The following is a 14,863-nucleotide window of genomic DNA, read 5'->3' on the forward strand; positions in this document are numbered from 1 at the left end:
TGCAGTCCAACGCGAAGCTGCTTCTGTAAGCACTCCAACATGGTACCTCCTCCTTATGCGCTTCCGTCGCAATGATAATCGCTCGACAGACAAAAACACCTTTCATTCTCGCACCCACCATTCCTTTTCTAATTCCAGACCTTTTCTCCGCATGCGTTAACGTTATTAATATAAACCTTCTAACCGACAAAGAAGACCTGTAACGGTAGGGGTTTCAAAAAGGCAAAAAAAAAAAAAAAAAAAGAAACAAACTCCTTAAATCTCGCCGGAAATCATGGGCTTTCCAGTGAGGCATGCCTTGCTAGCCAAGGCGTATTAATGCGTATTAAACCCTAGGTACCTTAGTAGCCGTCTTTTCCTTTTTGAGTGACTGTCATACCTGTGAAGGAGGAGCCGAAGGGTTTAGGTGAGGGATCGAAAACGTCGCGAGACTTCAGATCGGGTTCAATAACGCCGCGAGCTTTAGGTAGGAGCAGGCGCTAGTGTACGTCGGGCAGGGAGGGACAGACGCGCCACCGGAGATGGATGAACGACGACGCTTCCACAGGTGACAGCAGCCAAGCCCACGATTAGGGCTATTGAGGCGTTCGGGCGAGGAAGACGAAGCGGCGGGCGCGGGTCGACCCTCGGCATTCTGCGGTTTGTCTCGGCTGACGTGCAGCCCACACCTCACAGGCCGCGCTCAAGCCCACCATTGGGCCTCATTCCTTTTCGGCCCAAACCAGAGGTGCGCCAAAAAAAAAAAAAACCCTGCGCCGTTAGGGTTCTTCGAAGCCCATCGGTTTCGGCTCCACCAGCGGCTCGGCTAGGTCGGCTCGACTGTGCGGCTTGGCGGCGCGGCTCGACAGCTTGGCGGCGCGGCTCGGCGGCTCGACATCCGAATAGCATACCGGTTTCTAGGTTTTTGACCCTTCTGGAGTCATTCCCACCCTTGTTTCAGCCATCTGAGATCAGTATAACTCCATTGCGATAAAATAGATTGTGATAGGGACGTACCTTGGTAGCTAGGCATAAGAGCTAGTTGGGAAATGGCTCTAAGTGTATCATGTTATCTTATAGGAGGTAGTTAGGCGCTGGAGTTAGCATTGTGGGTGACTTCGGCCAAGGCCAAGGAGGTAAGTAACCTTACTGTTGGCGTTAGTTATGTATGTATATTGGTGCGTGCCCTGTGGCCCTTGCATGCACCATATGTTGTTGCTGTATGCTAGGTTAGATGTTTCTTGCCATGAAATGCTATGCATGCTTTGTTTATGTATGTGATTCTTGCAGTGAATTGCTATGTATGCCATGTTTATGAATATGATGTTGTGACGCGTTTTGTCGTGATGAGCTTGATTGACATGTCATGATTGTAATGAGAACCCCACATGCCATGAATAAGATGACTAGTATGCTAGGATATGCTTGCTCAATGTCGACCCGGTTATTCTATGTTATGCTTGCCTAATGTGGACCCGGTTATGCTATGTTATGCTTGCCTAAGGTGGACCCGGTTATGCTATGTTATGCTTGCCTAATGTGAACCCGGTTATGCTATGTTATGCTTGCCTAATGTGAGTGAACCTAGTTATGCTATGTAATGCGGCGAGGGGATGGAGCGTCGTATGTGTAATGCCATGGAGGTAAACCTTAAGAACCTCATGCACGCTATGGTTATGTACTTGGGGCACTCCCCCGTTATGCTACGGATGGTATGGATGCGTATATTCGATATTGTGTTCGCCACGATATCATGCAGGCCCTCCTTTGTCCGTGGTGTCCGGTATTGTATGTCATACATACCCGACCAAGCCAGGCCCAGGGAGTTCGCTTGCGAGCTCGCCTGGTGGGCCCACAATCACACACGTGGGCCATGTGTGGGAAATTACCATGCATCCACCCCCGCCTGGACAAGGCAAGGGCCTAAGGCCATGGGAAGGAATGGAAGACAAACCTCGCTCTCAGCTGCGTTCTTCTAACATTGTGCGGCATGTATGGTAATGATGTGCGACATGTATGGGTACTCTCTGTGACATGCATGTGTGTTGCGTGCGTCATGTACGTGTATTGTGTGCGACTGCTTGCATGTATTGTGTGCGACTGCTTGTATCCGAATGTATGAATATATGCTTAACCCCAACAGTGGGGCGACTTACTGGGTATTTTATATAATACTCAAGCCACGTGCTACCAATATTTTTCAGGAAAGGGCAAGGCTCCCATGTACGGATGACGGTGGATGAGGCGAAGGGCCATGGAAATCTTGAGGAGGGTTTGTTGTGTCGTAGCGCCTGTTGGATTCTCTTGGGTTCTTAGTTTTGCGAATTGTTTTCTCTAGTCTCTGTTGATTACTTCTAGGCTAGGTTGTCGCAATTGTTTTCCTAGGTATGAACTGCTTAAATTGATGAATGCATTTTCGTTATCGAGGCTGTCCCATGTGAACTCTTGTCCTGTTGTTTTGACGAGTATAAGGTAACGTCGCTAATTAGGATGGAGAAAATTAGGGGCGTTACAAGACCCTTCCCCCATTTCGTTGCCATTGCCCCTTCTTTAATTGCGGAAGAACATTGAGTTCCTCCTAGGGAACCAGGCCCAACCAGCCCTTGAAATAGCCCAGGCGCACACAACCCCGGCGATTCTCCCGCAGTAAACCAGAAAAGAAGAAACTGGGACAAGATACATTAGATGAAACGAAAGATGAATGAGAGTCAATTCCTTGTAGCTCAATCACCTATACATGAGAGTCCATGAATATTCAATCCTATAAACGAAGAGAAAGAAAGAGAAGCTCAATCATCTTGACATGAGAGTCCATGAATTAGCAGCTTTACATACAAGAGGAGAATTTCAAGACTGAAGCAAGACAAGATGAATGAGACGGAACTCCCTTTCCTATTTCTTTTTCTTCATATTGATTGAACTCTAAACTCTGTCTTCGCTCCTTTCCCTTAAGGTCAAGCTGCAGAGCTCCCTCACCTCTACAACTCAGTTTCATTTCCCAATTCCATTGCCTTTATTTATTTACAGTTAGTTAGAGTCGATAAAAGATAAAGAAGATGATCGTAACCCGTTGCTGTCCTCTCCCTGTCTCATTGCTTCGCTCCGTAACCTTCTACTCTATTTCCTTCTTCCGTTATTGTTCTGTTTGTTATTCTTCCGTAACCCCCTCTGGAGCTTCAGCGACGCTTCCGGACGACGCAACCCCCTTTGGAGCTTCAGCGACGCTTCCGGACGACGCAACCCCCTTTGGAGCTTCAGCGACGCTTACGGACGACGCAACCCCCTCTGGAACTTCAGCGACGCTTCCGGACGACGCAACCCCCTCTGGAGCTTCAACGACGCTTCCGGACGACGCAACCCCCTCTGGAGCTTCAGCGACGCTTCCGGACGACGCAACCCCCTCTGGAGCTTCAGCGACGCTTCCGGACGACGCAACCCCCTCTGGAGCTTCAGCGACGCTTCCGGACGACGCAACCCCCTCTGGAGCTTCAGCGCCGCTTCCGGACGACGCAACCCCCTCTGGAGCTTCAGCGACGCTTCCAGACGACGCAACCCCCTCTGGAGCTTCAGCGACGCTTCCGGACGACGCAACCCCCTCTGGAGCTTCAGCGACGCTTCCGGACGACGCAACCCCCTCTGGAGCATCAGCGACGCTTACGGACGACGCAACCCCCTCTGGAGCTTCAGCGACGATTCCCGCCGACGCAACCCCCTCTGGAGCTTCAGCGACGCTTCCGGACGACGCAACCCCCTCTGGAGCTTCAGCGACGCTTCCGGACGACGCAACCCCCTCTGGAGCTTCAGCGACGATTCCCGACGACGCAACCCCCTTTGGAGCTTCAGCGACGCTTCCGGACGACGCAACCCCCTCTGGAGCTTCAGCGACGATTCCCGCCGACGCAATCCCCTCTGGAGCTTCAGCGACGTTTCCGGACGACGCAACCCCCTCTGGAGCTTCAGCGACGCTTCCGGACGACGCAACCCCCTCTGGAGCTTCAGCGACGATTCCGGACGACGCAACCCCCTCTGGAGCTTCAGCGACGTTTCCGGACGAGGCAACCCCCTCTAGAGCTTCAGCGACGTTTCCGGACGACGCAACCCCCTCTAGAGCTTCAGCGACGCTTCCGGACGACTTAACCCCCTCTGGAGCTTCAGCGACGCTTACGGACGACGCAACCCCCTCTGGAACTTCAGCGACGCTTCCGGACGACGCAACCCCCTCTGGAGCTTCAGCGACGCTTCCGGACGACGCAACCCCCTCTGGAGCTTCAGCGACGCTTCCGGACGACCCAACCCCCTCTGGAGCTTCAGCGACGCTTACGGACGACGCAACCCCCTCTGGAGATTCAGCGACGATTCCCGACGACGCAACCCCCTCTGGAGCTTCAGCGACGATTCCCGCCGACGCAACCCCCTCTGGAGCTTCAGCGACGCTTCCGGACGACGCAACCCCCTCTGGAGCTCAACGACGCTTCCGTACGACGCAACTCCCTCTGGAGCTTCAGCGACGCTTCCGGACGACGCAACCCCCTCTGGAGCTTCAGCGACGCTTCCCGCCGACGCAACACCCTCTAGAGCTTCAGCGACGCTTCCTGACGACGCAACCCCCTTTGGAGCTTCAGCGACGCTTCCGGACGACGCAACCCCCTCTGGAGCTTCAGCGACGCTTCCGGACGACGCAACCCCCTCTGGAGCTTCAGCGACGCTTCCGGACGACGCAACCCCCTCTTGAGCTTCAGCGACGCTTCCGGCCGACGCAACCCCCTCTGGAGCTTCAGCGACGCTTCCGGACGACGCAACCCCCTCTGGAGCTTCAGCGACGCTTCTGGACGACGCAACCCCCTCTGGAGCTTCAGCGACGCTTCCAGACGACGCAACCCCCTCTGGAGCTTCAACGACGATTTCGGACGACGCAACCCCCTCTGGAGCTTCAGCGACGCTTCCGGACGACGCAACCCCCTCTGGAGCTTCAGCGACGCTTCCGGACGACGCAACCCCCTCTGGAGCTTCAGCGACGATTCCCGCCGACGCAATCCCCTCTGGAGCTTCAGCGACGCTTCCGGACGACGCAACCCCCTCTGGAGCTTCAGCGACGCTTCCCGCCGACGCAACACCCTCTAGAGCTTCAGCGACGCTTCCGGACGCGCAACCCCCTTTGGAGCTTCAGCGATGCTTCCGGACGACGCAACCCCCTCTGGAGCTTCAGCGACGCTTACGGACGACGCAACCCCCTCTGGAGCTTCAGCGACGCTTCCGGACGACGCAACCCCCTCTAGAGCTTCAGCGACGCTTTCGGACGACGCAACCCCCTCTGGAGCTTCAGCGACGCTTCCGGACGACGCAACCCCCTCTGGAGCTTCAGCGACGCTTCCGGACGACGCAACCCCCTCTGGAGCTTCAGCGACGATTCCCGCCGACGCAATCCCCTCTGGAGCTTCAGCGACGCTTACGGACGACGCAACCCCCTCTAGAGCTTCAGCGACGCTTCCGGACGACGCAACCCCCTCTGGAACTTCAGCGACGATTCCCGCCAACGCAATCCCCTCTGGAGCTTCAGCGACGCTTCCGGACGACGCAACCCCCTCTAGAGCTTCAGCGACACTTCCAAACGACGCAACCCCCTCTGGAGCTTCAGCGACGCTTCCGGACGACGCAACCCCCTCTTGAGCTTCAGCGCCGCTTCCGGACGACGCAACCCCCTTTGGAGCTTCAAAGACGCTTCCGGACGACGCAACCCCCTCTGGAGCTTCAGCGACGCTTCCGGACGACGCAACCCCCTCTGGAGCTTCAGCGACGCTTCCGGACGACGCAACCCCCTCTGGAGCTTCAGCGACGATTCCCGCCGACGCAACCCCCTCTGGAGCTTCAGCGACGCTTCCGGACGACGCAACCCCCTCTGGAGCTTCAGCGACGCTTCCGGACGACGCAACCCCCTCTGGAGCTTCAGCGACGCTTCCGGACGACGCAACCCCCTCTGGAGCTTCAGCGACGCTTACGGACGACGCAACCCCCTCTGGAGCTTCAGCGACGATTCCGGACGACGCAACCCCCTCTGGAGCTTCAGCGACGCTTCCGGACGACGCAACCCCCTCTGGAGCTTCAGCGACGCTTCCGGACGACGCAACCCCCTCTGGAGCTTCAGCGACGATTCCCGACGACGCAACCCCCTCTGGAGCTTCAGCGACGCTTCCAGACGACGCAACCCCCTCTGGAGCTTCAGCGACGATTTCGGACGACGCAACCCCCTCTGGAGCTTCAGCGACGCTTCCGGACGACGCAACCCCCTCTGGAGCTTCAGCGACGCTTCCGAACGACGCAACCCCCTCTGGAGCTTCAGCGACGATTCCCGCCGACGCAATCCCCTCTGGAGCTTCAGCGACGCTTCCGGACGACGCAACCCCCTCTGGAGCTTCAGCGACGCTTACGGACGACGCAACTCCCTCTGGAGCTTCAGCGACGATTCCGGACGACGAAACCCCCTCTGGAGCTTCAGCGACGCTTCCGGACGACGCAACCCCCTCTGGAGCTTCAGCGACGCTTCCGGACGACGCAACCCCCTCTGGAGCTTCAGCGACGATTCCCGCCGACGCAACCCCCTCTGGAGCTTCAGCGACGCTTCCGGACGACGCAACCCCCTCTGGAGCTTCAGCGACGCTTCCGGACGACGCAACCCCCTCTGGAGCTTCAGCGACGCTTCCAGACGACGCAACCCCCTCTGGAGCTTCAGCGACGCTTCCCGCCGACGCAACACCCTCTAGAGCTTCAGCGACGCTTCCGGACGACGCAACCCCCTTTGGAGCTTCAGCGACGCTTCCGGACGACGCAACCCCCTCTGGAGCTTCAGCGACGCTTCCCGCCGACGCAACCGCCTCTGGAGCTTCAGTGACGTTTCCGGACGACGCAGCCCCCTCTCGAGCTTCAGCGACGCTTCCGGACGACGAAACCCCCTCTGGAGCTTCAGCGACGCTTCCGGACGACGCAACCCCCTCTGGAGCTTCAACGACGTTTCCGGACGACGCAACCCCCTCTGGAGCTTCAGCGACGCTTCCCGCCGACGCAACCGCCTCTGGAGCTTCAGCGACGCTTACGGACGACGCAACCCCCTCTCGAGCTTCAGCGACGCTTCCGGACGACGAAACCCCCTCTGGAGCTTCAGCGACGCTTCTGGACGACGCAACCCCCTCTGGAGCTTCAGCGACGCTTCCAGACGACGCAACCCCCTCTGGAGCTTCAGCGACGATTTCGGACGACGCAACCCCCTCTGGAGCTTCAGCGACGCTTCCGGACGACGCAACCCCCTCTGGAGCTTCAGCGACGCTTCCGGACGACGCAACCCCCTCTGGAACTTCAGCGACGATTCCCGCCAACGCAATCCCCTCTGGAGCTTCAGCGACGCTTCCGGACGACGCAACCCCCTCTAGAGCTTCAGCGACGCTTCCAGACGACGCAACCCCCTCTGGAGCTTCAGCGACGCTTTCGGACGACGCAACCCCCTCTGGAGCTTCAGCGACGCTTCCGGACGACGCAACCCCCTCTGGAGCTTCAGCGACGCTTCCGGACGACGCAACCCCCTCTGGAGCTTCGGCGACGCTTCCGGACGACGCAACCCCCTCTAGAGCTTCAGCGACGCTTCTGGACGACGTAACCCCCTCTGGAGCTTCCGCGACGATTCCCGCCGACGCAACCCCCTCTGAAGCTTCAGCGACGCTTCCGGACGACGCAACCCCCTCTGGAGCTTCAGCGACGCTTCCGGACGACGCAACCCCCTCTGGAGCTTCAGCGACGTTTCCGGACGACGCAACCCCCTCTGGAGCTTCAGCGACGCTTTCGGACGACGCAACCCCCTCTGGAGCTTCAGCGACGCTTCCGGACGACGCAACCCCCTCTGGAGCTTCAGCGACGCTTCCGGACGACGCAACCCCCTCTATTGCTTCAGCGACGCTTCCGGACGACACAACCCCCTCTAGAGCTTCAGCGACGCTTCCGGACGACGCAATCCCCTCTGGAGCTTCAGCGACGATTCCCGCCGACGCAACCCCCTCTGGAGCTTCAGCGACGCTTTCGGACGACGAAACCCACTCTGGAGCTTCAGCGACGTTTCCGGACGACGCAACCCCCTCTGGAGCTTCAGCGACGTTTCCAGACGACGAAACCCCCTCTAGAGCTTCAGCGACGGTTCCGGACGACGCAACCCCCTCTCGAGCTTCAGCGACGCTTCCGGACGACGCAACCCCCTCTGGAGCTTCAGCGACGCTTCCGGACGACGCAACCCCCTCTGGAGCTTCAGCGACGATTCCCGCCGACGCAACCCCCTCTGGAGCTTCAGCGATGCTTCCGGACGACGCAACCCCCTCTGGAGCTTCAGCGACGCTTCCGGACGACGCAACCCCCTCTGGAGCTTCAGCGACGCTTCCGGACGACGCAACCCCCTCTAGAGCTTCAGCGACGTTTCCAGACGACGAAACCCCCTCTAGAGCTTCAGCGACGGTTCCGGACGACGCAACCCCCTCTCGAGCTTCAGCGACGCTTCCGGACGACGCAACCCCCTGTGGAGCTTTAGCGACGCTTCCGGACGACGCAACCCCCTCTTGAGCTTCAGCGACGCTTCCGGACGACGCAACCCCCTCTAGAGCTTTAGCGACGCTTCCGGACGACGCAACCCCCTCTGGAGCTTCAGCGACGCTTCCGGACGACGCAACTCCCTCTGGACCTTCAGCGACGCTTCCGGATGACGCAACCCCCTCTGGAGCTTCAGCGACGCTTCCCGCAGATGTAACCCCCTATGGAGCTTCAGCGACGCATCTAAACGACGCAACCCCCTCTGGAGCTTCAGCGACGATTTCGGACGACGCAACCCCCTCTGGAGCTTCAGCGACGCTTCCGGACGACGCAACCCCCTCTGGAGCTTCAGCGACGCTTCCGGACAACGCAACCCCCTCTGGAACTTCAGCGACGATTCCCGCCAACGCAATCCCCTCTGGAGCTTCAGCGACGCTTCCAGACGACGCAACCCCCTCTAGAGCTTCAGCGACGCTTCCAGACGACGCAACCCCCTCTGGAGCTTCAGCGACGCTTTCGGACGACGCAACCCCCTCTGGAGCTTCAGCGACGCTTCCGGACGACGCAACCCCCTCTGGAGCTTCAGCGACGCTTCCGGACGACGCAACCCCCTCTAGAGCTTCAGCGACGCTTCCGGACGACGCAACCCCCTCTAGAGCTTCAGCGACGCTTCTGGACGACGCAACCCCCTCTGGAGCTTCAGCGACGCTTCCGGACGACGCAACCCCCTCTGGAGCTTCAGCGACGCTTCCGGACGACGCAACCCCCTCTAGAGCTTCAGCGACGCTTCTGGACGACGCAACCCCCTCTGGAGCTTCAGCGACGCTTTCGGACGACGCAACCCCCTCTGGAGCTTCAGCGACGCTTCCGGACGACGCAACCCCCTCTGGAGCTTCAACGACGCTTCCGGACGACGCAACCCCCTCTGGAGCTTCAGCGACGCTTCCGGACGACGCAACCCCCTCTAGAGCTTCAGCGACACTTCCGGACAACGCAACCCCCTCTAGAGCTTCAGCGACGCTTCCGGACGACGCAATCCCCTCTGGAGCTTCAGCGACGATTCCCGCCGACGCAACCCCCTCTGGAGCTTCAGCGACGCTTTCGGACGACGCAACCCACTCTGGAGCTTCAGCGACGTTTCCGGACGACGCAACCCCCTCTGGAGCTTCAGCGACGTTTCCAGACGACGAAACCCCCTCTAGAGCTTCAGCGACGGTTCCGGACGACGCAACCCCCTCTCGAGCTTCAGCGACGCTTCCGGACAACGCAACCCCCTCTGGAGCTTCAGCGACGCTTCCCGCCGACGCAACCCCCTCTGGAGCTTCAGCGACGCTTCTAGACGACGCAACCCCCTCTGGAGCTTCAGCGACGCTTCCGGACGACGAAACCCCCTCTATTGCTTCCGCGACGCTTCCGGACGACGCAACCCCCTCTAGAGCTTCAGCGACGCTTCCGGACGACGCAATCCCCTCTGGAGCTTCAGCGACGATTCCCGCCGACGCAACCCCCTCTAGAGCTTCAGCGACGCTTCTGGACGACGCAACCCCCTCTGGAGCTTCAGCGACGCTTTCGGACGACGCAACCCCCTCTGGAGCTTCAGCGACGCTTCCGGACGACGCAACCCCCTCTGGAGCTTCAGCGACGCTTCCGGACGACGCAACCCCCTCTGGAGCTTCAGCGACGCTTCCGGACGACGCAACCCCCTCTAGAGCTTCAGCGACGCTTCCGGACGACGCAACCCCCTCTGGAGCTTCAGCGACGATTCCCGCCGACGCAACCCCCTCTGGAGCTTCAGCGACGCTTCCGGACGACGCAACCCCCTCTGGAGCTTCAGCGACGCTTCCGGACGACGCAACCCCCTCTGGAGCTTCAGCGACGATTCCCGCCGACGCAACCCCCTCTGCAGCTTCAGCGACGATTCCGGACGACGCAACCCCCTCTGGAGCTTCAGCGACGCTTCCGGCCGACGCAACCCCCTCTGAAGCTTCAGCGACGCTTCCGGACGACGCAACCCCCTCTGGAGCTTCAGCGACGCTTCCGGACGACGCAACCCCCTCTAGAGCTTCAGCGACACTTCCGGACAACGCAACCCCCTCTAGAGCTTCAGCGACGCTTCCGGACGACGCAATCCCCTCTGGAGCTTCAGCGACGATTCCCGCCGACGCAACCCCCTCTGGAGCTTCAGCGACGCTTTCGGACGACGCAACCCACTCTGGAGCTTCAGCGACGTTTCCGGACGACGCAACCCCCTCTGGAGCTTCAGCGACGTTTCCAGACGACGAAACCCCCTCTAGAGCTTCAGCGACGGTTCCGGACGACGCAACCCCCTCTCGAGCTTCAGCGACGCTTCCGGACAACGCAACCCCCTCTGGAGCTTCAGCGACGCTTCCCGCCGACGCAACCCCCTCTGGAGCTTCAGCGACGCTTCTAGACGACGCAACCCCCTCTGGAGCTTCAGCGACGCTTCCGGACGACGAAACCCCCTCTATTGCTTCCGCGACGCTTCCGGACGACGCAACCCCCTCTAGAGCTTCAGAGACGCTTCCGGACGACGCAACCCCCTCTAGAGCTTCAGCGACGCTTCCGGACGACGCAACCCCCTCTGGAGCTTCAGCGACGCTTCCGGACGACGCAACCCCCTCTGGAGCTTCAGCGACGCTTCTGGACGACGCAACCCCCTCTGGAGTTTCAGCGACGATTCCCGCCGACGCAACCCCCTCTGCAGCTTCAGCGACGATTCCGGACGACGCAACCCCCTCTGGAGCTTCAGCGACGCTTCCGGCCGACGCAACCCCCTCTGAAGCTTCAGCGACGCTTCCGGATGACGCAACCCCCTCTGGAGCTTCAGCGACGCTTCCGGACGACGCAACCCCCTCTGGAGCTTCAGCGACGCTTCCGGACGACGCAACCCCCTCTGGAGCTTCAACGACGTTTCCGGACGACGCAACCCCCTCTGGAGCTTCAGCGACGCTTCCCGCCGACGCAACCGCCTCTGGAGCTTCAGCGACGCTTACGGACGACGCAACCCCCTCTCGAGCTTCAGCGACGCTTCCGGACGACGAAACCCCCTCTGGAGCTTCAGCGACGCTTCTGGACGACGCAACCCCCTCTGGAGCTTCAGCGACGCTTCCAGACGACGCAACCCCCTCTGGAGCTTCAGCGACGATTTCGGACGACGCAACCCCCTCTGGAGCTTCAGCGACGCTTCCGGACGACGCAACCCCCTCTGGAGCTTCAGCGACGCTTCCGGACGACGCAACCCCCTCTGGAACTTCAGCGACGATTCCCGCCAACGCAATCCCCTCTGGAGCTTCAGCGACGCTTCCGGACGACGCAACCCCCTCTAGAGCTTCAGCGACGCTTCCAGACGACGCAACCCCCTCTGGAGCTTCAGCGACGCTTTCGGACGACGCAACCCCCTCTGGAGCTTCAGCGACGCTTCCGGACGACGCAACCCCCTCTGGAGCTTCAGCGACGCTTCCGGACGACGCAACCCCCTCTGGAGCTTCGGCGACGCTTCCGGACGACGCAACCCCCTCTAGAGCTTCAGCGACGCTTCTGGACGACGTAACCCCCTCTGGAGCTTCCGCGACGATTCCCGCCGACGCAACCCCCTCTGAAGCTTCAGCGACGCTTCCGGACGACGCAACCCCCTCTGGAGCTTCAGCGACGCTTCCGGACGACGCAACCCCCTCTGGAGCTTCAGCGACGTTTCCGGACGACGCAACCCCCTCTGGAGCTTCAGCGACGCTTTCGGACGACGCAACCCCCTCTGGAGCTTCAGCGACGCTTCCGGACGACGCAACCCCCTCTGGAGCTTCAGCGACGCTTCCGGACGACGCAACCCCCTCTATTGCTTCAGCGACGCTTCCGGACGACACAACCCCCTCTAGAGCTTCAGCGACGCTTCCGGACGACGCAATCCCCTCTGGAGCTTCAGCGACGATTCCCGCCGACGCAACCCCCTCTGGAGCTTCAGCGACGCTTTCGGACGACGAAACCCACTCTGGAGCTTCAGCGACGTTTCCGGACGACGCAACCCCCTCTGGAGCTTCAGCGACGTTTCCAGACGACGAAACCCCCTCTAGAGCTTCAGCGACGGTTCCGGACGACGCAACCCCCTCTCGAGCTTCAGCGACGCTTCCGGACGACGCAACCCCCTCTGGAGCTTCAGCGACGCTTCCGGACGACGCAACCCCCTCTGGAGCTTCAGCGACGATTCCCGCCGACGCAACCCCCTCTGGAGCTTCAGCGATGCTTCCGGACGACGCAACCCCCTCTGGAGCTTCAGCGACGCTTCCGGACGACGCAACCCCCTCTGGAGCTTCAGCGACGCTTCCGGACGACGCAACCCCCTCTAGAGCTTCAGCGACGTTTCCAGACGACGAAACCCCCTCTAGAGCTTCAGCGACGGTTCCGGACGACGCAACCCCCTCTCGAGCTTCAGCGACGCTTCCGGACGACGCAACCCCCTGTGGAGCTTTAGCGACGCTTCCGGACGACGCAACCCCCTCTTGAGCTTCAGCGACGCTTCCGGACGACGCAACCCCCTCTAGAGCTTTAGCGACGCTTCCGGACGACGCAACCCCCTCTGGAGCTTCAGCGACGCTTCCGGACGACGCAACTCCCTCTGGACCTTCAGCGACGCTTCCGGATGACGCAACCCCCTCTGGAGCTTCAGCGACGCTTCCCGCAGATGTAACCCCCTATGGAGCTTCAGCGACGCATCTAAACGACGCAACCCCCTCTGGAGCTTCAGCGACGATTTCGGACGACGCAACCCCCTCTGGAGCTTCAGCGACGCTTCCGGACGACGCAACCCCCTCTGGAGCTTCAGCGACGCTTCCGGACAACGCAACCCCCTCTGGAACTTCAGCGACGATTCCCGCCAACGCAATCCCCTCTGGAGCTTCAGCGACGCTTCCAGACGACGCAACCCCCTCTAGAGCTTCAGCGACGCTTCCAGACGACGCAACCCCCTCTGGAGCTTCAGCGACGCTTTCGGACGACGCAACCCCCTCTGGAGCTTCAGCGACGCTTCCGGACGACGCAACCCCCTCTGGAGCTTCAGCGACGCTTCCGGACGACGCAACCCCCTCTAGAGCTTCAGCGACGCTTCCGGACGACGCAACCCCCTCTAGAGCTTCAGCGACGCTTCTGGACGACGCAACCCCCTCTGGAGCTTCAGCGACGCTTCCGGACGACGCAACCCCCTCTGGAGCTTCAGCGACGCTTCCGGACGACGCAACCCCCTCTAGAGCTTCAGCGACGCTTCTGGACGACGCAACCCCCTCTGGAGCTTCAGCGACGCTTTCGGACGACGCAACCCCCTCTGGAGCTTCAGCGACGCTTCCGGACGACGCAACCCCCTCTGGAGCTTCAACGACGCTTCCGGACGACGCAACCCCCTCTGGAGCTTCAGCGACGCTTCCGGACGACGCAACCCCCTCTAGAGCTTCAGCGACACTTCCGGACAACGCAACCCCCTCTAGAGCTTCAGCGACGCTTCCGGACGACGCAATCCCCTCTGGAGCTTCAGCGACGATTCCCGCCGACGCAACCCCCTCTGGAGCTTCAGCGACGCTTTCGGACGACGCAACCCACTCTGGAGCTTCAGCGACGTTTTCGGACGACGCAACCCCCTCTGGAGCTTCAGCGACGTTTCCAGACGACGAAACCCCCTCTAGAGCTTCAGCGACGGTTCCGGACGACGCAACCCCCTCTCGAGCTTCAGCGACGCTTCCGGACAACGCAACCCCCTCTGGAGCTTCAGCGACGCTTCCCGCCGACGCAACCCCCTCTGGAGCTTCAGCGACGCTTCTAGACGACGCAACCCCCTCTGGAGCTTCAGCGACGCTTCCGGACGACGAAACCCCCTCTATTGCTTCCGCGACGCTTCCGGACGACGCAACCCCCTCTAGAGCTTCAGCGACGCTTCCGGACGACGCAATCCCCTCTGGAGCTTCAGCGACGATTCCCGCCGACGCAACCCCCTCTAGAGCTTCAGCGACGCTTCTGGACGACGCAACCCCCTCTGGAGCTTCAGCGACGCTTTCGGACGACGCAACCCCCTCTGGAGCTTCAGCGACGCTTCCGGACGACGCAACCCCCTCTGGAGCTTCAGCGACGCTTCCGGACGACGCAACCCCCTCTGGAGCTTCAGCGACGCTTCCGGACGACGCAACCCCCTCTAGAGCTTCAGCGACACTTCCGGACAACGCAACCCCCTCTAGAGCTTCAGCGACGCTTCCGGACGACGCAATCCCCTCTCGAGCTTCAGCGACGCTTCCGGACGACGCAACCCCCTCTGGAGCTTCAGCGACGC

The 14,863-nt window shown here is 60.8% G+C and overlaps 1 long non-coding RNA gene across 1 annotated transcript; it reads left to right on the forward strand.

Annotated features, from left to right (window-relative positions):
• Positions 1-204: 204 nt before the first annotated feature.
• LOC147792654 (uncharacterized) lies at positions 205-2,401 on the forward strand. The gene is made up of 2 exons (XR_015421058.1): positions 205-1,115; positions 2,184-2,401. It is a non-coding gene; the product is annotated as an uncharacterized LOC147792654 (long non-coding RNA).
• Positions 2,402-14,863: the final 12,462 nt, after the last annotated feature.

Source organism: Cucurbita pepo, chromosome 5 (assembly GCF_057944985.1).
Source record: "Cucurbita pepo subsp. pepo isolate OVF chromosome 5, ASM5794498v1, whole genome shotgun sequence".
In the NCBI taxonomy this organism is placed as follows: domain Eukaryota; kingdom Viridiplantae; phylum Streptophyta; class Magnoliopsida; order Cucurbitales; family Cucurbitaceae; genus Cucurbita; species Cucurbita pepo.